Source organism: Nelusetta ayraudi, unplaced genomic scaffold (genome assembly GCF_046127955.1).
Source record: "Nelusetta ayraudi isolate G7.1 ecotype Tasmania unplaced genomic scaffold, CSIRO-AGI_Nayr_v1 ptg000011l, whole genome shotgun sequence".
NCBI classification, from domain to species: domain Eukaryota; kingdom Metazoa; phylum Chordata; class Actinopteri; order Tetraodontiformes; family Monacanthidae; genus Nelusetta; species Nelusetta ayraudi.
Window position 1 is genome coordinate 1,367,582 of NW_027466061.1, and position 24,919 is coordinate 1,392,500.

The following is a 24,919-nucleotide window of genomic DNA, read 5'->3' on the forward strand; positions in this document are numbered from 1 at the left end:
AACGATCCCTGTAACGGGAGCGAAAGATCTCCCTCCACGGCGTAAGCCTACAGCAGCTTAACTGACAGTGGATGGAGTCTAACTATAAGCTTTAAGAAAAAGGAAAGTCTTAAGTCTACTCCTAAATAAACTAACTGTGTCTGCCCCCCTCACCGAGGCTGGAAGATGATTCCAAAATAAAGGTGCCAGGAAACTTTGTTACTGTACTTTTGATTTTTCAGGAATCTGTGCGACTTTTTCCTTTTACTCCCTACATTTCTACACAAATATCTGTATCATATATCTATGTCTTTCTAATCCTTACAATGAAAAAGCACGCTTGCTACTTTTGTGTTTAAAAGATACATATTGTGATGAAAGTAATTATCTTATTTCACTCATAATTAATGACTGTTATTGCAGAAAGTGGAGCTATTTGAACTATGCCGTTGTCTAGTTAAGTATAAAAATGGATGATGTTTTACAGGGAGATTATTTTAGGGTACCTCAGCGTTGGGGGTCACTGTTCAATACATTTTCAGTACAGACAAAAATGAAACATGTAGGAAATACCATTGATTATTGTTTTGAAAAGTGTAAACATCCAATAATGGCTGACTGACAAAAACATTTTTTTACTCCAGTATATTTCAGAACCTGTACTTTGTTACCTTCACTTGAGTAAAGGAGTGAAATCCCTTTTACCAGAGTACCTTTTTTAAAACAGAATTATCCATACTGTTACATAAGTACATAATGTGAAAACGTTTGCCACCTCTGTCAAAGAGTAAATCCTGGTTTGGAGGAACAACATATCACAGAAAGGTAAAGAGTGAAAAAGGGACAACCTCAAACAAGATGTAGTAGATGGTCAGATGGCCTTGTACACATCTGTCCAGCCGCAGCTACTTCACAACAACACAAAACAAGAATATACATATAAGTGCACTTATTATAAGAACACAAATAAGTGACATCATGAAAGACTGATTATGTATTGTCTAAACGTAAATGTATAGCAAGCAACACAAGATATGTAACATACTTATTTACAGCTAGACTTAAATTAACTGACGAATAGCAGGCACAAGACAAATTCGTTAAAACAAAGAAAAAAATGAATGAATAATTAACATACTTAGAAAAAATACGTAGAAAAAAATAACGTTTTAGCAATTGAGTGCAAAAAGTGGTGCAAACACAAATAAATTCTCTAAAGCAGCACTAAAGCAATGGCTGACTCTCAAACATATCAGAACATAAAACACCCCTTTAATCAGATTTCTAAATGGGAAAGTGAATGTTGTGTCAAAAAAAACAAAGACTGATACGTATCTGAGTGCATTTTTTAGTGGCTGTGCGGTAATTCGAAACAGTTTCTAGTGGTTAAAGCACGTATACCTTTGGATCACATAGATTACACCACTGATAGAAAACCTCCCTGTTTCATGTGCAGGATGAGCGAATAAGATCTGTTTGCACAATCCAGTGAATGGCCAGTCACGCATGATGACAATTTAGCATTTAACACACTCCCACTGAAGAACAACATGAGCGAGATAGATAGATAGATGTACTTTATTAATCCTGGATTGGGAAACTAAACAATACAGTTCCAGTGTATACCATCAGTGTGAGGTTGATCAGAAGGTGCAGCAGGGAGCAGCACCAAAAACACAGTGTGTTGTCGTATTGGCAGGAGGGCTCTGCTACAAATCCTTTCAGCGGTTCAGAATTCTTTTTTTGTATTTTTTTTTTTTTTTTTGGGTAACTCCACAAGGCCCCGCCTTTGCCATCTGATATTTCAACGCAGACGAATCCGGGGGAGAGCTCCTCCCAGACCACCCGCACCATCGTCAGGGATTAGTCAAGAGCACCAAGTAGGTCAACAGGACGCAGGGCCGCAGTGAGCAGGAGGACTCCAGGCAGCTCACCCACACAGGAGCCGACCCAGTCTCGCCTGCCTTCCGATTCACATGCGTGAACTGCGGTGTGTGTGTGTGTGTGCACACGCACACGCGTGTGCGTCTCTCTCCGCTCACGCTCGTACACACACACACACACACACACACACACACACACACTCACACACACACACAGTCATGCGCTCACAAAGAGGCTGCCGAGCATAAGCAGTGACCTGCTTTCCTGTACTTTGACAGTTATCCAAAAACAACTCCGAAATTCCACTTGATTTTTTTCTCTCTCTCTTTTTTCCCCTCCGTATTTCAGAGCGAGTGGGTACGGGTTAAGCATTAGATATGAGGACAGGCGTAGGGAGATGTAAACATTCCCAGTGCTGTCAGCAGCCCCGCAGTTGATTCCCTGGCAGAACATTTGCTTCGCTGGGTCAAAACAAAGTGATGAAACGCAGAGTAAGTGAAGACGTCCCTTCTTAGTTACCACTCATTTGTGTGAGACAACTTTGCGCGCCGCTTGTTCAGGGCATGTCGGACTATTGAATTACATCCCAACAGTTTCACCGTTTACACTCTTAACAAAACAGCTCCGGGCAAAAATGGCAATGGAGATTTATTTTTTTCTCCCGTCTTTTCACTGTTTTTTGAGATATTTACAGATTCGGATCTTTGCTGGCCCGGAGCGGATAAAAAGGAACAGTTGGATGTGAAAGCAGACACCATCTCTATTGTGAGGTCAGCGGTATGATATCCCTTTGCAGAGCGCTGCTCAGAGCGTGGATCCTTTTAGTCTGATCGTTGACTCTCCCGGAGAAACCCAACACGGAGTTGCTGCACTAAATAACGCTGAAATACCTGGACAGTGACAGAGACACCCAAGAAGACCCGTCTCCGCGTCCCTCCGTGACCTCAGCCCACTGTCATGTTGCTTCCCTGTTGCACAAACTTAATACACTTGCAAAGATTAGTGTCCAGGAAAAAAATAAAAAAAAATAAAAAAAAACAGCAATCGCAGCAAAGAGGAGAGATGAGGGTCATCATGTTAAACATCAGTTTGGCTCTGACTTTCATGTATCTCACCTCTATTAATGGCCTGCTGCCTTGTATCGGAATAATCTGTCTTGTTTATCAGACACAATTTCATCTCCCTGACACTCCTCAAGGGCAAAAGTGGAATATTTACTAAGGTGACTGCAACGGCTGTTAAGCATGTCCACCATAATCCAGTAATAATCACTCAGTCTGGTTTTTTTGGTTGTTTTTTACGACGAGAGGTCGCGTGTTTTCCGCTGCATCTGTAGTTTGTTGCACCCATTGGCGCAGAATCACTTATCAGTATACAATGCTCAGTTTCAGGGTGACTGTTTAGTACAGGCATGGGCAAGCTCCGGCTCGGGGGCCATATGCGGCCCGTTAAGCTTTTTAATCCGGCCTGCTGAATTTTAAGAAATTACACTAATAGCAAGTAAGTCATAAAATAGCTTTTAAGAGCCATTTCAATAAAGGACTAAGTACCGTTGGGCCTTCAAAGATATTTTGTTGTAACACTTATTCCAACATAACAATATCCCATGATATATTTTTTCTCCTATGAGGTGGGCCACCAAAACACTCCATCCGTCTGCTCCTGCTCCGGCCCCTCTGTCAAATTTTAGAACCCTTTGTGGCCAAGCAGTCAAAAAGTTTTCCCACCCCTGGTTTAATATGTTAAAAGATGGCACTTTCACAAGCGTTACTTTAAACCCAATAAAGCAAATACAGCTGCTGATATCTTTCTTTTTTTTCCCCTTTCTTTGATGAATTAAACATGCGGCCTTGGCAGGGTTTTATTTAGGCCACGCAGATGAAGAATCAAAATGTGCCCTGTCTGCTGTTTTTTCTGGCAGGTTTTGCTGCATCACAGTTGAGTCACACAGCTGTATACGTGAGGAAAGTCACAACCATACCATATTCGTTCCAGTTCAAAGGTTACAGTATGGTGTGACTTCCAGCCGGCCCTCCCACCACTGCTTGCACCTGCCTCCTCCCCAAGAGGGCCTTCCTTCAATCCCAACCTTGGGAGGCGAAACATGGTAGGAGTAAAGGTCGAAGGTGGAGGGTTAATGTCTGCTGACACTTGGGTTCCCTCCCTCTGAGACAATCAGGCGTCTGGATCAAAACTCTTCTCTGTTTGTACTGCTGGGCTAGGAAAACACCACTTCAGAGCTGACCTTTGCCCAAACCTTCATATGTTTTCCATATAAATTTGGTCTTTACTTTGAAATATTCAGTGAAGCAGTGTATGGAAAACCAATTTTGGAAGTGGGCTAGGGTCAGATTACTCTATTCCTCAGTGGCAAAACAAATCAAATCTGCATATCCCGAAAAGATTTGCATAATCATCTGGCCCAGTAACCACTGGTTGAACTCTGACTGACGTAAGTGAGTCGCAGATAAACTGACTGTACGGCAGGCAGTGCCAGGAACGTATGGGGTTAATAACAAAATATATGTGCACTGGTGACCTAGCGCGTCTTCTGCTTTCATAGTGGCAAGAGTTAATTCACATTCTTCAGGGTTTTTTTTTATGCCCACTGTACTCTGCACCTATTGTTCTTTTGGATAGGAGCAATAAGGCACAGCATTTACAAGACTGTATAAAATTAGACTTGTTAAACACAACACAGCCTTTCACTGAGTTTTTCACCTGTACATTGATCATTTAGCTTTAACATTTAAATTACCTAATGTTCTCACTGCTGCAACCGAGTATTTCTTCCTGCTGGGTGGCATGCAACAGTTTTAAAAAACAAAAAAACAAATGCATTCAGAAAAAGCCTTAGACTATTTAGTTACAAATAGTCCGTGCTGATACTTCAGTGGGTCAAAGGACAAAGTGTGCTGAACCACATTTCTGTGGAAAGCTTTGGGGGCAAAGTTCAGCCTGCTCTGACTGGGGCAAGGAATGAAAGGGAGGATATTGTATCTCCATTTATGTAGCACTCAAAGTTCAGGGTTCAAAGATGAAAGATCACTCCAGTTCAGAGGTTACAAAGTGAGATGCCGTCCAAATTGCTGAGCCAGTCGAATCATTTGACTTGAGGCCGAGTACAAAAGGGCAACGCTCGTAGCGTGATCGTATGGCAACAATAAACACGGCAACATCAACTTTTTACAAACGGCACTTTGTCGAGGACTTTGGGCAGACTTTTAACGGCCACTGTGCTCAAAATGCAAATTGTGGGCAATACCTGCTGTGAAAAACAGCCTTGTAAAAAAGAAAACTATGCAATTTACCTGACTGACAAGTTGAGTACCGCCTTTGTTTATACTGCTGGCAATGAACTGAATTACTGTTTAAACAGCACGGCGAGGTTACAGCAGGTTAGGGCACACATTATCCACCACTAACTGAATACAAGCAGGCAATAACAAAAAAAAATTGATAGCAAAGCAATGAGATGAGGGACACGCATTCAAGCGCACACACGCACGCACGTGTACACACACACACACACACACACACACACACACACACACACACACACACCAGTCCGTTCTAATTCTGCAAGGGAAAACAGAGAGTGACAAGAATGGGTAGAAGTAGGTTATGTTGTGTTCTTATTCATGAGAACACTGATGTTGCGCAGGTCCACAGGGACTGTTTGTTCAAGGCCATGTTAAGATGTCAGGCTGCAGGCCAGTGGACCTGATAGCATAGATTAGCACACAGTATGTAATGAAAGAAAACAAAAATAGCTTGTATTTGGCAAATGATTTCTCTCAAGTTAATGAAACTCTGTGGAAACATTTTCTTCTTCATGTTTTGATGAGGTGTAGATCATTTGTTTAAAAAAAAAAATCACACATCTGATGCATCTGTTGGCTTGCATTTGACACATTGTTTTCGTTGAATGCCTTAGTGACACACTTTCACACCTGTGAGCTACTCCAGTGCATTGATTAAGGACAGCCTGATGTCATGATGACTCCTCCCATTTGACTTGTGGTGCAGGGGGCAGATAGCACTAGCTCATGTATTCTTACTTCTCTTCACCTCTCACACAAACAAGCCCATTTGTCACTTCAACTGGTTAGATCTCAACAGTTTATTGAACGACATCACATTTTGGCTGGGCTTTTAGAGACTAGGAAATTCTTGTACTGTTTTTGATAGAAGCTTGTTGTTTCATAATGCTGATTAATTGGTGTCATAATCATTATTATGTCATTTTACAAGAGAACAATCAACCAGGGCTCAAAGGAACGCATAGAATTTTATTTTGGTTACATTAAAGTCTGAGAATTTCAACATTACAGTGAATGAACCAACTGAGGACAGTGAGTTCTTGGTTTCCAGATGTCGAGGTTGTACAAAAGGCACTATTTTGCATCTTTTTTTTGTTGTTGGAATAATAAGCTCTCCTCCAACAAATAAATAAACCACTTGGCGTGTCACTCTTGAACATTATTAGAACTTTGGGCATGGACACCATTTTTTGTTGTTGTAATGGAACAGCATTTGCCTACTTGACAAGCATGATTTTGCCCAAGATATGCTAAGGTATGTTACAACTCTATTCATTTCTTCTGCAGCAATAATGATAATTGTAACTTCAAAATTCTAATTAATGATATGATATATATGTATATAATCATTACATATACATAACGATTATATACAATAATATACAATATACAATAAAATACAATTAATATATATATACAAAGACAGAGAGAGAGAGAGAGGGTTGGAGGGGGGAACTATGTGTTTCTACAGTCTGTCCTGTATCTGTATTAGCATTGGTATCGCTGCACGGGTGAGCAGCGAGGGCAGCGGCTGAGTGTACCTTTAAGGCTGGTGTCAGAGGCTGTCGAGTAGGAGGAGTGTGACCGTCTCCGCTCACTTCTCCACAGCGAGGGGACTCTGAGGATAAACAATTCCCTCAACACATGATAGGCGCGCACAGGCACCTCGACTCAGCGGCGCTACAAAAAAGGGAAGAAAAAAAAAACAATTGGGGGGGGGGAAGAACCACACTCACCGTGGCGCTTATCGATTTTTTATTTTTTATTTTATTTTTTGGGACTAAATCCTCCCCATTCTCCGTAAAAGCCCCGGCTCGCCTCGCCTCCTCTCTGCCTGTCCGCTGCGGTGTCACGGAGAGATGCGACCGCTTCCATTGGATTTGCCTCCCGTCGAATAACAACGATGCGCCTCTCCGGCTGCTGACTGTGGGGCGGACGACAGAGGTACGGACTCTCGGCGAATGCGCTTTCACATCGAGGGCGGGGGGTTATATGTCTGTTTTGTCTTGTTTCCCATTTTTATTTATTTATATATTTATTTGTGTTGCTTTCGACGCGGCCGAGTGGAAAATACGGTGTCGCTGGTTGTAGGGCGCGGTGGCGACGGTGCTGGTAGGCTGCTAACGTATTTCTCTCTCGGCTGTTGGTGTGGCGCCCGAAGAGCGGAGGCTCAAATGGATGGAGGGCTGACAAAAAAAGGCTGCATAAAGAAGTGGAGGTGGGGGAAACGAGGCGAGAGCTGGCCATCTCTTTTTTTCAGCCCGCACAGGCGGTTAATATTGACAACCGCGGACTAGCAAACTGCGTGCGTGCGTATGTGAGCGACCGCGGCGGGCTTCGTCTCCATACAGATTCTCGCCTACCCGACACTAGCGCTGCTAAATTGAATGAATTCCCCCTCCGCGCGATATCCAAGTTTATTTCTGGCTGCTGTCACGCACTGACCACATGAACCCTGAATGAAAAATGTCAGCCAGGAGGGCTAACAATGACGGCGCTTACAGTAGGGGGTGTCCATGTTTAAAAGGAGTTGTATTGTTACGCTAGCACCAGTGAATATCAGGGTCACAGCGCCACCGCTTCCTTCCTTTTTACTGTTGCCGTTCCGTAGCGCCACCAATTGGGAAGCACGTCATACACTTAACATTATCCTTCACGTTGCTGGTAAGTCATGCCCATTGAAGAAAGCTTTCCGGGGCTTCAAGTGAACCAGACGAAGCCATGTTGAGTCATATGTTTCAGGGGATTTTTTTCTTCTTCTTTTTTCTTTTTAAAGAAAGCTTTGCCCCATATGCAGCGGCTGACAGAATGCTGCATGAGCAGATTTGTACCTGTATTAATGTCTGAAACAGTCTTTGGTGACCATGCCTACGCACTTGCAGAGTTACTTGCGCTGCAGTCAGCCAGCCAGCCAGCCTTTGAGCATGTACATTAAATACAGTGCAGGGAAGGAGAGGCAAAAATGTTGCTAAGCACTATCTCGCCATCTGTTGCAACAAGTCAATATCACGGCGGGATGTAGGTAGTAACATTGGGTCTTTCTAAAGCACCATCAACAGCAATTTCTGTTTGACTGATTTAGTCTCTACAGTCCTGACTTTTAAAAACACAGATAGTTCTGTAACCACTGGCTCCTACAATCATGTTTTGGGAGACTGGCCCTGCCTGCAGACTAACGTTCAGCCGGTCTGTTCCAGCCTGTCAGCTCACTGAGTCATCATGTTGGAAATGTTTTGATAGACTTCAGAGTCTGTGTTTTATTCCCTTTTGCCAATGGGCTTTGAGTGGATGTCCATTTGTCCGATTGCTCTTTTGCCTCATTGGACTTTGGATCCTAAAGGTTTTGGCGCACAAGTTTGCTGGATTCATTTGGCACGCATACACCTTTTCCCCTGGACTCTGAGCGTGTACTTTACCAAAATGGTAGGATGCCATTGTATGTGGATTAGACATAAAATGTACCCTTGACAGGAGCGACTGTAACTTTAGCTAACAAGCCAAAGTCATACAGAGAAAAGTCAAACTTCTTAAAGCCCTGTAAGTACTGTCTGTGTCTGGGGGTCTGCCTTTTAGCCTCTCTTTTGTTGAGCAGTTAAGCTGCTTAATTATTTGACCTGAACTTACACAAGATGTTCAAGGTAGTTCAGCTCATCCTCTTTTGCCACAGTTAACAAAAACAACATAAAGTTATATAGCCTCGCTTTAATTTGGCCCATGTGTGTTCTGTGGTCCTGTTACATCCTGTGCCCTGAACGTGTTTTGATTTGTGCTTTGATTTGACTCAACTCGACTTTGATCAGCAACGGTCAAGGGAACTTCTGTTGCGGGATGTGCAGCCATCTGCAAACGCACTAGAGGACAATGAAATTGCCAAATGCAAATTATGTTGAGGTTGCTGATCAGTCACAAGGCTGGACTCTGGACCACCCTTTTATCCCCTGGCCTGTCATGCCACTTATCTGGCATCAAAATACAACGTCCGCTCTGCGACAGTTGTTTGTTTTTGCGTGAGCATGTGCCTGCAGGTGCGTTTCATGTATCATTTCGTTTTATGATACATTTTGTTGAACGATGACTCTTAACATACCACTTACAACCATTCCGTGGCTTTCCTGCCCTCTTAAAATAATTGTAAGCAACGGTACATTTTTTAGAATGGATGATTCCACAGATACATTGAGTACCTGCCCAGGCACTTATTCCCTCTAAGTACCACTGCACTGATTCAAACCCCTGTGTTTGTAAATCTGCTGCCATTCACAGTAGCGCAAGGTGGACAAAATGGAGAGTGGCATCTAGCTTTTTGATAACAGAGAGAGTCGATGACAAAACTAACTAATGTGCAATCTGCCAGGAGAAGTGTCACGCGTTTACCGCAGAGGTTTTGATTTATTACAGACCTGGTAGCTGCCCAACACTTGTGTAGTTGGCCGCCGAACATTGTTCAAGGGCACTCCTGACAGAAGATGTTGAGGAATAGATGCGCATTTCTCATCCGCTTGCTGGCCTGCACTTTGTTGGCCCACTGAGGATTCAAACTTGGGACCTTTTGGCTTCAACCTCATTTCACTAATTGTTTGGGCTCTATAATACCAGTCTGGAGCATGCATTAAGCCAAATCATTCTGTGTGTGTGTGTGTGTGTGTGTGTGTGTGTGTGTGTGTGTGTGTGTGTGTGTGTGTGTGATTTTAGACTTGCTTGGCCCTCCTCTTGTATTCCTCTTGTAATACTTGTGTATAAACACACATATACAAACAGCTAAGACAAGTCTAAATACAGACCGATGGTGAATTAAAAAGGTGAATGTTCTATAGGAATATCTCAAAGCTGAAGTCAAGGGAAAATTACTAGAAATCTTTTGTAGGCATTTTCATGTAACTTATCTCAAAATGAAACACAATAAATGTATGAAACAAACTGTCACAATAGTAAAATAATACTGTTGACTTCCAAAATGTCCCCACGCTTGAGCATAAAGTCAAAACAAAGTCATGTAACATAGAACTACTATATGATGTAGTCCATGTTATTTAATCATGACGACACATTCCACAATACTTTAAAGCTTCAAATGCGTAACTTTTTTTTTTTTTTTTTTTTACTTTGAAAGTGTATTCACTCCAAGTTTGCTACATTTCCAAGGGTTAAATTACAGTCCAATGTATTTGGACCAATATTTAGACCTATGAATATTTAAAGACATTAAACTGTGTCGTTAAAAGGCTCTTCACTCCTGAAGCTTTGCTGTGTGGAATTAAATCTACATTCGTTGCGCAGAGCACAGAACAAGCTCCCGGCTACATTATGGCACTATTTCACTCAAAGATAAGAGCTCTAGCTCATATTGTTGCTTCCCGTCATAATCTGAAGACTACCAAAGTCAATAGGACTGATTTTGATGACACGGCAGGATCTGGTAAATGCTCCTGGACGTGGGCTAGAATGACAAAATGCGTGTAAGAAAGATGGAGGTCTCAGGCTTCAACCCCTGCCAGACCAACCTCATCTGTTGAGTGACCCCCCCCCTCCCCCCGCCCCCCCACACCTTCCCCTCACAACCTCCCCCTCCCTCACCCTCACCTCCGCCCCCCTGCTTTCGCATTTCACCTTGGCCTTGGCGCAATGACAGGTTTCCTCAATTATCTTCACCGATTGATCGCTGCTGATTGCAATTGCTGTGAATTATTTGGACTTGGCTAAAACTGCTCACTAAAGTGAAAGGAAAGAAAGGGGGGTGGGGTGGCTGGCTGCTTCTGTTGATCAAGTAAATTACACATCGCATATGATGCCACAATCCATTTGAAAAAAAAAAAAAAAAAAAAAACAGCAGCCATGCAGTTTTAACTTTACTTATGAATGGTCTGACGCAGGAAATGGCACCCAGCAAGCCTGTATTGTGATAACAGAGCCACCAACCAGTTCCGAAATGCATCTCCGTAGTTTACCGCCACTGGAACATTAAGCCAGGACATGGGAGATTTAGCATGGACGTAGCACTCCTCCTGGGCGATATGACTAGAGCTGACTTTTCATTCTCGTCCTGCCCGGAGAGAGGAGAGTGGAGCTGACTTCCTCTCTCCTTCCCCACTCCTTTAGTGGAGCTGCTGCCCTTGGGCTGTCGAGGGGAAGCGGCAATGTTTCTCCACCATCGTCGTGGTAACTCAGGTTGCTGTAGGTGGATGGCAGAAAGCTTTTTCTTTGCCTTTCCAAAGACATACAGGAAGTGTCACAGGAGCGGCAGGGTGGGCTGTCTGCAGTGGGATCAAGGACACAATGTCATAGCTGTGAAAACTCCCCAGTCGGTGTGAACGTGTGACAAATAATATGCATGTTTTCTCTTCTCCATTGCACAAGCGGGAGTAAAAAGGCATGAGAGACACGTGCACATGCTTGAAGCCTTTGTTACAATAGTTTTGATGCTAAAGTCAAGGGTGCGCGGCACGCACCATAAGGCTGTGATAATACGCAAGTCGATCCCAAGGATAACATACTTGGATTTCAGTGAGATTTTGCTGTGCCTCACTCAGACAGAGCAGCGCTGTGACGGGCGTCAGACCAGGAGGGCACACCTTGTGCTCTAGGTGCTATTTACAGTATGCTAGCTCCAAATGTATTATCACATATGCACCCCCTCCCCGGGCATGGTCAAAGAAGCCTAAGGGTTGACGGCTGGAACAATGGGTCACTAAGTCCAGAGGCTGAGCTGGGTCGTTATTTAACTGTCTTATTTTAACCAGGTTATGTGGCTGCAGTGCAGTGGAGAAGCCAGGGCTAAAGTGAAAATGCCACTCATTCCTGAAGAGTCCCTGGCCACGGCAAGGTTAGTGGCTTGTCTTTGTAAGTTGAGGGATTGATGCATGAGCCTGTCTGGCGCTGAATTCAAAGTCCAAAGCTGTCACAGACAGCGACTCGCTCTCTCTGTCTCTCTCTCTGTCTCTCTCTATACACAACCCCCGCCCTCCAACCCCTCCGCCCCCCCCGTTTGCAGGCTATCACAGGGCCCCGTCCTTCCCAACTTCTTAGCAGCCTGTCCTTTTGGGAACCTTGAGCAGCCCAGGCAAGGACACAGAGTCTGGTGCAGTAAGCCTGTGCAGAGGGGGGAGGCTTTACGTAACGCCCTGCTTTAAACATGGGTGTATGACTTTCCTGACACGGAGCAGTGCAGTGCAGAGGCGCGCAGCTCACAGTCTCCCACCCTGCCAATCGCCCCCGAAATAGGGAGGGGCCGCGAGATCCCCGCAACTTAATTATATCGTTCTCTTTTTAAAAGCTTTCATTTGAAATTAAATTTTCCCAGGCAATTAACTAAAGAGGAGTTTCCAGAATTTATGAATGAATGATGGATATACTGCACAGGGGAGCAGCGAGAGCAAGGAGGGGGAGGGAGTTGTTGTGTAAGGCTGCGTGAGCCAAAAGGTTGAGCCTCCGTGATTTACTTTTCATCACCCAGCAAGCAGAGTTCGGGGAAATTCAGATTATTTTAAATTGTCTACCTGAGAGCGGTTTCGCAGTGCTACAAAGTTGAAAGTCTACCTTGAATTGTCAATATTTGTGTTATTTTCAGTTTAACACTGCTACGGTCACATACTTTGACTGTGGTTGTGCCTTTATCGGTGAAAAAAATGCAAGATCTTGGTTTCTCAACTTCTTAATTCAGTCAGATCTTCCAGGTGCTGGGTAAGATGTGTCAATACTGCAAAAACCAAAGACTGTTTTTGCTATTGCAGTGCATTTCTTTGACTGCTAGTGATGGGCTGAGTTGACCTGTGCAGTTGGTTGCTGAGAATCTGAAATGTGGGAGTTGGCGCTGAACTGAAGTACCTCAATGATACTGTGCCCCCCAAAATACCTCATTTCGTGTGTTTTGTTTACTACATTATTTAATATTTTTTGGTAATTCTTCATCAAACGCATAAGACCAACCATAAATCTGCCCAGTCAATGAGTGCATAAATGACTCATTGTACTTTGAAGACGCATTTGGGAAAAGAAAAAAAAAACAGAAAACCTGAATGCATTCCCTTACCGCAGTCGCAGCACGGAGAACATTCGTCTCGGCCGTCACCCAAAGTAGCTCCTGGAATGTCTGAAGCATGCCGTCCTTTTTGAAACGCATCAGGCCACTTTTCAATCCATTAGCGAGGTGGTGTTATTCAGTGCATCCTCCTCACTAGAGTTGGGTAAACAAACCGCAAGACTGAAGCTGCTGTGGCCGTGTCAGCGGGCACGCAGTAGCAGAAAAGGCCATTTGAGAGGACACACAGAGCAGTGGACTGATGACTTGAGGCATCCACATGACCTATTACTTTGCGAAAATGGACCGGTGACCAGAAGATTGCTGCTTCATACTCTGTGCACCCTGTGCCCTTGAGCCAAGGCAATTAACCTTCTTTCCTCCAGTAAATATCCAGCGGTAGAAGCGCGAGGAGATGAGCGGGCGTGATAATCGCCTAAGTGACTTTGAATAAAATCGCCAACTAAGCAGGATGATTAATACAGTCAATAGAACCTTAGCTCTTGTCTTCCAATCATTAAGGACTACTGAACATGTGAAGGGGTCCCCAACTGTCCCATCTGCCCTCCTATCTGCCCCCCTCACTGCCTCTCTGCACACACACACGTTCACGGGGCTAAGTCGTGACCTTGACCTGATTGCTGAAGGGCTTTTTAAGTAACTCTCCAGAAGGAGATCCAATCATGTGACACTCTTCACCCGCAGCCTCACCACCCCTCCCGTGTTCCCTCCTGACCTTGTATGTCTATGAGGACGAGGGGGCGGAGACACTCACCACGAGCGTGCCGTGCAGCTGCAGGGCCTGTCATTCAGTTGGGTAATCAGCCCAAGGTGACGCCGGGTCAAGGTCGTGTCAGAAAGAATGTTTGGCCGCGGCCATCAGCGCCCCTCTCTAAATGTGGTGTCCATCTCATCTGACCGCGATGACGGGCATAACAGGTTTAGTCATCCTCATAATTCTTAATCACTGATACCAGCATATGTCAGGGAGAGGTTGCTCCAAGTCCGGGGTGATTCATGTCCAGGGTGAGCTGGCTGCCCGGATTCAAGCTACTGCAATTGCTTTTGCCTTCCCCCAGCTTCCTTGTCTGAACAAAGATGTGCTCACTGCCTCCTATGTAACCTTTTATGCCCCGACAGCGTGGCAGGTAAAATTTAGGATCTTTGTTAAGTGTGTACAAACATGCAGTGACACAGCATGAGATGATACCAGCGTCTCTGTTTCATTTAACCACTGTGTCTTCACAGCTAGTAGTAGTTGTACGCTGAGAGAAAGGCACTGCCTCCTCTCTGACTCTTTATTTCGTTCTTACATAGGCACGTGTGAAGAGCTGTGAACCTGGTTTTACAACTTCATTCATTTGGACCGTGCCAGAAAGTGATTTGCAACGGCAATTTACCAAATCTAATGCATCGTCTTTGTGAGCATATATATATATATAAGGAGCATTTAATAGCTGTGGAATCTAAAAATGATTATTATAGAGATCTAAAATTACATTTTGACAAAGACCCATGACAAAGAATTTGTTGTTACTCTCCTTAACTGGTGTCATAAGGTCTCACACTGTGTCTCTCATCTGAATGTGGAATTCAGATGAGAACCACAAAGTAGTCAAAGACACAGTAAACAAGTGTAAAACAAGAATGGGCAGACAGCCAAACCCCAGTAACCAAGAAGAGCAAGCTAGATAAGACGATGTTTCTTTCTTTAGTTTATAGCTCGAGAATGTCTTCTGATTCTTCTGATTGCCTTTTTGGACTTTTTACGTTTACGTATATATTAATATATAAATATGCGCATTACACATTCCCCTATGAAATGTCGTTCCTGCCTCAAAATGGCACCGCTGGGAATCTCTTTCCAAATTCTGACATTGGTAGTGCCACGCTCTCCCAGAAATCCCAAACATCCCAAACACCAAACTACCCAGTTACTACACAGTGAAGCAGTTCAAAGTGTTTTCTCGTCAGACACACGACAAATCCTCCTTTGACACCCGCAGCCGGGAAGTAATCACTCGCTGCCTCCCTACACCTTCAGCACACTCACTGGGCGAAGCCCTGAGGAACTTGTAGCTTGTGTGTGTTGAATGTTGACCTTTTGGCTCAGCCAATCACAGGTGGGCTCAGCCGTGCACTACCGTATTGTCTTTTGTTTGGGTTATATGATGTCTCAGTAAAGCATGTGTGAAGTAGGGTTTTTTTGTGTGTAATTTTTTTCCCTCCACACACGCCGACACCTACTACTGGCAGCTTTTTTGTTCGCGCAACCATGTTTACGTGTCTGGGCCGGTGCCGGCACATGAGCCAGAACAATGTGGTTTATCCAGGACCTCTTTCTCTTTAAGCCACCATCCATCCATTCCATGTTGACCTTGGTGCTTATGAGGAGGCAGGGCTTGACCTACATCCACCACCTTAACTGCTGCGAGAACCTCTGCACAGCTCCTGACAAAATACAAAACCAGACTTCCTGCTCTGCCACCCTCTGAAACCAAATGAACCGAAATACGCACTTTGGTCGGGAAATTGTTTTTGCAACGCGTCCGGCGGTACAGAGAAGTGGAACAGCGGGCTCGGCGAATCGTCTCCGAGGCACAAAACGCATCTGCGTGCGTGAGGTCACTATTAGCACGCAGGGGCTTAGCACCCAGCCTGGTGAGAGTTTAGCAGCGGGTCAGCCCTCCTCTGGTTTTTAAAAGTGGGGCGTTAAAGCCGTGGCTGATGCAAACGAGTACACATGCAAACGCGTGTAGTTTGTAGCATCTGGTGTGAGGAATGATTCCTTCCCACGCTAACTGCGTGACCTTTAGGTCCCAGCATAAGGCGCAGTGATATTCAGAGAGCCATTTCACATTTAGGCACTGAATGGCACCGTATGCTGAACGTCTGTCTGGACCACATCTTGAATAAATTCAAAAGACGGATAATTGAGGTAGAATTGTCATTCAAGTTGGAACTCCTTGTTGCTCTTAGAATATATAATATTTAATTTACTTAATAAATAAAAGTATAAATATGCTGAGCACTCACCATGGTCGCCGTGAAACCAATTCTTTTATTTTTCAACCAATTTAGGATCCTAGCCAGAGGACCTGTGCTTACCTTTGGGCTTTTCTCTTGGTCCTCCCACTTTTATTCACCTACCACCATCCACTCGGCCTACTCCTACTGGTCATTACTTACCTAATGAGTAACAATACAACTCACACTCCTTTCACGGCCTATTACGAGTCCGTGGACTATTGTTAAAGATTTGGAATCGTTTTTAGTTCCACTGTCCTGCACGTTCCATGTTTTTTTGTGCTGTCGCCTGAACAGACGTTACCTACCAGCTGACCTTCTCTTCTTTGGGAAATATAACAAGCTCATTTGAAATTGCAACCAGGGGTTAATACATTACAGTGTCCGGCTGTGATCGTTTTACCAATATCAACGTCACAATTCTTTCTGGCGACTCATGGCTCCAATTTCAATAAGTTACGTGGCATTGCGTTTTCTGTTCGCCAATAGCACTTTACTGTAATGGTACGTCGATAGTAAATTTTCGCCCTCTCTCTCTCTCCGGAGTTCAGAGTTCGCTCTCTCGTGTAACTGACGTCACGTTAATTCACTGCCTGGCTTGCCTCTCTCTCCGCCACGGTGCTCTGCGTTCTGCGTTCACGTGCAGCAGAGATGTCTGACAGCAGGCCACTGCCGCCGCACTTCTGAACAACGCAAGTTCAATTCCAAGTTCATTCACGGCATTTCGAAGGCGTGGCAGGAAAAATGTAGCCGATCCGTGGCTGAACGAACGTAGAGGAAGCGGCGCAGGGCGTAGCCCGCCCTCACCTCCAGACAACTGGGATAGGTGCCCATGACCCTGAGTTCAGGATAAGCGGTGATAGAAAATGGATGGATGTTTAACATTCCGTTTGAAGTCTTGGGCGACCAGACCTGCCGGCAGTGCGAAATGACGGCACTGTCAAGAGTGAGTTTGCTGTGGAATCTGAGTATTATTTTGAAATGATGGATCTGTTGCCCTGTCAGACAGCATGAATAAGTAGCTGCGGCGCGATCGCTGCTCTAGCTTACACGTGGAGCGCCGCACTGACGGCAGCTGTATTCAATGAGGGGAAAAGGCTCTATGGAAGTAATTAATTGTTACCTCGCTAATCTCACCGCCGCAAATATAGCTCCTGAACTCAACTGAACCGAGGCTTAACAAAGGTTGCTAAGAGACACCGGGGTAGCGTGTGAGTGATGACTGATAATTTTGGGCTGACACGTTCATTTAAATTTGAATTAGGAGCCAAAGGTGTTCCTTGATCACCGCATCGGGTTCAAGCGGGGTTCCGGTGGTGATACAGAGGCTGTCGCGGAGTCGGCGGCGAGCGCTCCGCTTTTTACAAATGGCGCTCTCAGCTGTCATCGGAGGAGGAGCGTGCCCGCTCGAGAAGAGCCGCGGCTAATGTATGGGGGGGGGGGGGGATTACAAAAGCAATGCATGAGCGAGTGCGGCTTAATGAGCAAAAGGGGGAGGAGGGTGGTTGGGGGCTTGCGTGAGAGCGCGAGCGTGCGTGATCCTAGATAGATACGTCGTGAGCTGCTCTTACCCTGCAGAGGCATCTGAGGGGACCGGTGTCATGCTAGCAGGCTGTCAGGGCATCTCCTGGCTCAGCTTTCCCAATAATATCTCTGCCGGCCAAACGCGTCTCATCATTTTTCTGGCAAGACGACGGAGTGGTCATACCGTCGCTGGTGTTAAATGACCGCGTACATGTGCGCTTAAATAAGGCAGAGGGTCCCATTTAGCGTTTCCGAGTAAGACACGATGAGGGGGCACCTAGAAAGGGAGGTGAGGCTGACGGTGTGAAACCTCAACAGAAGTTGTTTTTTTCAAGCCGTGTAAAAGGTTTATTTTTCACCTGACCCTCCCCGCTCCCCAAACATTCAAAAGGCCTGCTGATAAGGGCTGTCTCTGTTTCAAAGGCCACGGCGAGGGATTGCCAAAACACAAGGAGTCATCGCCGCGAAGCATCGAGGTCTTAAGCCTTTCCTTCTCTCTCTTTTTTTTTTAAACTTCTCCTCTCCCTTTGTTTCCCCTCTCCCGTCCTCCCTTTTACTGTCTCCCTCGATCATGCTCCGCGGAACCGCTCACACGATCTCAGGGAGGGGAGTTGAGAGAGAGAGAGAGAGAGAGAGAGAGACAGAGAGAGAGAGAGTAAAAAAGAAGGAGAAGAAGAACAAGAAAAGTGGGTCAGGGCGACCTATTTTTTTTTCCCACAGTTCACGGAGGCAGAGGGTGGCGGTGTTATCGTCGGTTAGACGAGGAGCAGGGCCTGATGGGGAGGCAGGGCCTTGTCGCGAGACGCAGCCACTCAGAACTGGGTCAGCGGCGGAGGCTACATCTTGTAAACGGCTTGTCATACTGGGGGAGAAAAGCTGCAAATGAACCATAGATTATACGCCCCGAGCCGAGCGAGGCCGTGCTCTCTCCCCTCTCGCTCTCGCACGCTCGGAGAAAACATATATAACCGGCACAGTAGCTCGGCAGGCTCTGAAGCCCTGCCATCCCCCCGCCAGTTCCTCCCTCCTCCCACTCACTCCCCCACACCTCGGTACCCAGTAATAGTGTTTGATTACCGCAGTCATACCTGACAAACCGAGTCACACACGCTTTAAACGAAGAGGGAGAAATCCTTGTGCGTTTGTCTTTTTCCCCGACACGCCGCTCTCTAAATATAGTCGGCTTTCTTCCAGATTTTGATCCAGGTCATCTTATCTGCTGTTCCGACTTCAACGCTGGTTTGGAAGTCAGCCACACAGATGCTTATTCAGCTGCACTGACCTCTTTGCATATCATCCGGGGCCAAAACCAGACGTGAACGGATGATGTGCTCGCTGGAGCCCTCGTGAGATGTAATTTTGTTAGGCCAAAAAAAAAAAGGGTGCGGTTCTTTGAAAATCAATCAATCAACCAACCAACCAATTGCCTTGGTCCAAGATAAGTCATCATTGCATTTGGGCTAAAACAGAGCCTGGTGGTACGCCGGCATCGTTTATTTTGTATTTATGTATCGTCTGTACGTACGATGATGTCATTAAAAAAGCCTGTTTCAGACAAATTGGGGTAACCGCTGATTGCTGTTGTTTTTAGCCTGGACCTCAAAACTTAAAAAATAGGGAGTATTCTGGTACACTGGCATGCTTATGGAGCAATGCAATTTTCAGCTAATGCCGCTGCCTCATATTTCACTATCTGAAACAAATGTGCCTGTAATGAATCTCCCTGGTGTCTCCACGAGCAGGCCTGCTTTATTTTATTCAGCCTCTTCAGTGGGGGCGGTCCAAAAAGGCTCTTTTAATATTTCAACGCGTTCCTCTCCGCAATATGAAAACTTTTTTTTCCCCCTCTGAAGTGAGTGATTTCATTGCAAATAAATGAAGGCCTGACTTTTATCTTTTTTTTTGTTTGGCTTTCTTATCCGTCTCAGTCTGAGCTCCCGTTAATCATATTGGTTTCGCTCCGTGTAAAAACAGGCTTATTAGCCTAGGTGTCACACTTACAAATATAACATAATATCCCGAGGTGGGGCTAAACATGGCGGGGGATCGGATTAGCAGCGCGACTTAGGTTAGCGAGCACGCCCGGCTCTCGCCCCGCCGCGCCGGGCTCCCGAGCTCCCGCCGCCACCGCCGGACCTGTCTGGTGTTATTCTTAGCCCCAGAACTTCATGTCTCCGCGCGAAAGCCCCTTAGCGCTAATTGAGAGGAGTGCGGCTGGCGTTGCTCAACGGCGGCCTCCGAGGGGGCTACATGTGCGTCGCCGTCTGTCTTTGCACGTGTGAAGGTGAGTCACGCTGAGCCGCCGAGCCGTGGGCCGTGGGGTGGGGGGTAGGGGGCCTGGGGGGGAAGGGAGGACCTACGCTCTGCCATTTCGGGCGGCCGTCCGTCCTCACTGTGGTCAAGGAGCTGCGACGGCGCCTTTAGCAGATGGTCTCCAGCAGGCCTGCATATGACATGTGATAACATTAGAGCTTCCAAAGGTCAGGCATGAAGAGAAGCGGCGGGGGTGGCCCGAGGCTCGTCTCGCCGCGGCCAAACCTCGACTCCAGTCCTCCGTGCCCACTGCGATGTGGCTCGTGTTTAAGAAAAGAAAACGCCCTGTGTAATTCCAAAATACCTGCTTTTCAACACTTTGGCTGTGGAGTCGGTGTAAATATTTGCCATTTGACTTGAACCCTTGATACCTCGCGCAGGTACACAGAGGGCGGCGTGCGAGCTGCCGTGCAGTGAAAACCCCGCTGTTGCACTGCCTACACCCTGCTATATAATAAAAACGACAAGTTTCTGTGGGTTTTATTTATTTATTTTTTTTACCAAAAAAAGAAAGAAAAAAGAAATCAGACCAAGTAGGTCATTGTCAACATGTCAGAGAAGACTGGCTCCTGGATGCCTCCCCCACGCTTAGTCAGAGGACCTTGGCTTGCCAGCGAGCCGACGCTCATCCTTGGAAGAGACACTGGAATATTTGTTTTGAAGCTACAGGTCACTCCGTGCCAACAGCGCAGAGCAGATAGTGGAGCCAAGCAGCCCCGGAACCCATCCCCCGCGCAGCAACACGCCTTTTGGTGTGTGTGTGTGTGTGTGTGTGTGTGTGTGTGTGTGTGTGTGTGTGTGTGTGTGTGTGTGTGTGTGTGTGTGTGTGTGTGTGTGTGTGTGTGTGTGTGTGTGTGTGGTCATGTCCTCGCACAGGTGCACTTCTTCTTTACACCTCCCCCTCCCGACCCCCCGACCAGACATCGCCGCCACCGCTTCCCGCCACCCCTGCCGCCCCCCTTTCTTTCTGAAAGATACAGGTTGTGCGCGAAGAGGGAAAATGGAGGAGCTGGTTTAAAAATAAATCCGTGCTGTCCGTTCAGACATTTTGAAATTCAGTGCCTATCTGGCGCCGATAGAGAGGTTAAAGATACAGCATCCCGATAAATCTCTTCCCACCAGGGGGAACAGATAAGGAGTGGCGTAGATTGAATAAAAGAGCTGAGGAGGGGCTGGCGGGGGGTGGGGGGGTGGGTGGCTGAGATGTCTATCAGGCTCGGCGAAGGTTGTGCGTGTGTGTGTGTGTGTGTGTGTGTTTTTGTCTTGCAGATCCAGTTCAAGGGCGCCCGCAGGCGAGGCAGCTCTCGCTCTCGCCGTGCCAACACCGCCGCTCAAGGTCATATGAGCCAGCCCTGTGACATTAAAGAGAAACTGTGAAGGGGAAGGGTGGAGGTGGTGGTGGCGGGCGGGGGGGGGGGGCGACTGGAAGCCATCAACCGCAGACATGCACATGCACACGCTCAGATGAAATTAAGTTGCAAAAAAAAAAAAAAAAAAAGGAAGAAGGGGGTGAGGGGGACTTTCGCCTCGGCCGAGGTTTTTTTCCCCTCTCCGTACTTTCTGCGTCGTCGTCTGGGTCCGCGGTGGAATTTATAGGGCAAGAGCTTTTTAAGGGCAGTAATGAGAGTGTCTTATTCTCTCTGCACGGAGCCAAGAGATGCTTGGCCAACTGCTTTGTAGTTGTCAGCCGCACAAACCAGGAGTGTGCACAAGCGTGTGTGTGTGTGTATGAGAGAGAGAGAGAGAGAGAAATGACAGGAAAAATGGAAGAGGAGAGAGTCACAGTGATAAACCTCAGGGAAGGGAGGTAACGGCGAGGGGGGAGGAAAAGGTTTTAAAGTTATATAAAGGGACGGCAGCCAATGACAGCCACTTCCAAAATGCTCTTCATCTTGGGATGAAGTCATTTTTCAGCGTAGGAGCTGTGCTAGCAAACTCCAGCGCACGGGCAGATGGGCTGTGGCAATCGGTCCATACACTTACTGATCAGTGTCATTTATTGTACGGACAAGTTTATGCCCCAATATCAGATGTATGCTACTTTCCAGAGTCTGCTTGCAAGGCGCCTTTACAGACTCATGAGACTCCTAAAGCAATATGTGTTCCTCATATGCAGTTAGGACATGAGAATGCAGACGATTTGCATTTAATATCTTTGCAGAAGGTATTTTCTTTAATACAAGTCTCCACCAAGTGGATTAGCCATCTGATGTGTCTTAGAAGCGACACTATCTCTCGTTACTATGTTTCTAAGGATTAATGCAAGATCAGTAATTGAAAGTATTTATAATGACATGACAAAATTAAGTGAATTGTTTTCAGCGAAGAAAAGTGTTAATCAATGGCAACATTTTACTGTCTGCTGACAGCACTTGGCGACGACACAATTGTTGAGTGTCTCAGAGTTTCAAAAATGCTGTGTGTGACAAGAGAGTGAGCGCAAATTTAATAACCAAGCGTTTTTAAACATTTAGCCGATAGTGTGATCTATGATTCTTCTTCTCTGACCAGAAATCTACCCCACATATCCGCACTTACATACAGATTACCTTTTGAACTAGTGTGACACATCCTGTGTCAGCACATGTAGCCTGTGTCAGGAAAGCACTACACTATTGCTACTGTGCTTCCCCTACTGTAAGGACTTTTCACTGGACCTTTATTGTGTTGGAAATCATCTTGACATTGTCACCTTGATTTCAAACCAGGAACCAATCTTGGCTAAGAATCAGCTTTTTTCAGCCTTTTTTTTTTTTAACCAGTTTTCAGGAAGTACATGGGATATTATAGCTGACCTCCAGAGTCGGGGTCTGCTCGAGGTTTCTTCCCACTGGGGAGATTTTCCTGCATACTGTTGCTTCATGCTTGCTGTGCAGGGATCAGTTGGTTTTCTCTTGAATTGTGCAAAGCACTTGGAGGTGCCTTTGGTTGTGATGTAACGCTGAATTTGAAGGAAAAGTTGGTTGATTGATTGAATTGCATGAGAGTTATAGTCATCAAACTTGGTTTATCACTTCTGTTACCCAGAATTACAGAGAGTGAAGGTCATTGTATTTGCTTCCATCACTTGCTGGTCCACCTTTGTTTATGTTGTTATCGTGTGTCCATTGGTTAGTCAGGTATCAACTTTCAGTGTCCATTACATTGTGACCTCACGGTGAAACGCTATTGTGCACACCGGTTGTTTCAGGGGGGAAGGTTTAAAAGTGAAGAGAATTTAAGGTGATGCGTCACCAGTGACTGAATTACTATTGTCCACATAAACCTTTATGTGATGTTTTCTGGTTGTTTTGTTTCTAGCGGTATATTATATTTTGGTTTTATTTTGGTTTTGAGTTTTCAAAGTCTTTTTTATGGAGTTTATGGATCTGCTTTGTGTTGTGCATCAATATGACATCATAGAATACAGTTTTTAGACTTTGAACACTTCCGGTACTTTCAGCGCTGAAAGTGCAGAGTCAGAACTGGCTGACCAAATACCGAACAATATGAACAATCAGAGAGACGTGTGGATTCACCCACTGATGGAGCTGCAGAAATTAGTGTAGTATTCCCACAGGGACTACTGTAAATGACTTGACAGGGATTTTACCATTGCCTAATGAATTTAACATACAGTGGCACAACTTTGGTCTTGGCATTTTTCCTATTGTAGCAGCAAACCGAAGGCTGCTTGGCATTTTAAATGATCTCCAGCATTCTCCAAATTAAAATGAGAATAATATGCAGAGTGCACTCCCAGACTGCTGAATTTTTGCGTCTACTCAGAATGTTTGCTGATTTAACTCTACATTTAATTTTTTTTTTATGCTTTGATTTTGGGTCTAAATTAGCTCCAGTTAAATGGACTGTAAGTAATTGGATTAAACACCATCCCAGTTACAATCACGTCAACACTCTGGTACAATGAAATTGGCCCAAGTCGTTTGCAATTCCATTACTGGAGGTGTGGTGCAACTTAGTTTTTGTCTATGTAAACAGCACATCAGATTACTTACCGCAGCGTTGTGCCGCACGCCGCAGTGTAAAGTAATGTATTGTTATCACAGACAAAGATAGTCGCCCCGCCCTCATCTCTTCCCGCTCATATTTTAAAGGGGAACGTACAGTATGTATGGAGATAGAGTTTCAAAAGAAACAAAATGAAACACAAAAAAACTTTATTTCTGTATTTCCTTCCAAAGCAGATGAGCACGCTCTGAGATGCCTTTGGCTGTGTGCACTTTATACATAAAAGTTGATTGATTAATTGATTGATTACTCCGACAACTGTCTTGTCTTGCCTGGTTGTGGGGTCACATACGTATGATGCAAACAGTCACATCACAGAGTACAGCATTATGTGAAGACGGATCAGTCAGATGACTTTGTTGTGTGCTCATGCAAATTGACACTCATTGTGTGTTCTTGGGGAAAAACCACTCAAATACATTTCTTGGCAAATAGAGGAGTGTTTTTTTTTTTTTTTACAAATTGATGAGAAGAGCCCAAAAAGAAGTATTCAGTAAGTGACCAACACTATAATGAGGCCTCCGTTAAATTCCTGATCAGACAGCTGTAAGTAAGCCGACAAGCCGTGTCGGGAGGTTACAGGCATTAGCGAGTGCCGTAAATGAATTTGTATTCCACAATGTACATTTGAATTACACACTAAGTTGCAGCCTTTATAATTGATTTTAAATTTTAATTTTAAAGCCATTATATTATTTAATGACGTCAGCCGGTTAAAAAAAATAAGCAAAGGTGTTCATACGTGGAGAAAGAATACATAGGAGGTGAGAAAAAAGAGAGTTGCTGCAAGAGTCACTTTCTGAGATAATAAATAATGAACGGACGTTGAAACTACGACAGACAG

General features: G+C 45.3%; 1 protein-coding gene across 5 annotated transcripts in view; it reads left to right on the plus strand.

The window, feature by feature from the left end:
- Positions 1-6,288: 6,288 nt before the first annotated feature.
- Positions 6,289-24,919, plus strand: part of nrip1b (nuclear receptor interacting protein 1b) — a 167,045-nt gene continuing 148,414 nt past the window's right edge. The window contains exons 1-2 of one of the 5 annotated variants that reach the window (XM_076019936.1): positions 6,289-6,441; positions 6,994-7,130. The gene's annotated coding sequence lies outside the window, so the exon portion shown is untranslated. Of the gene's footprint in view, positions 6,442-6,768; positions 7,131-11,923; positions 12,007-24,919 lie in introns of those variants that run through there. The other 4 variants (XM_076019938.1, XM_076019937.1, XM_076019939.1 and 1 more) reach the window with 4 other exon arrangements.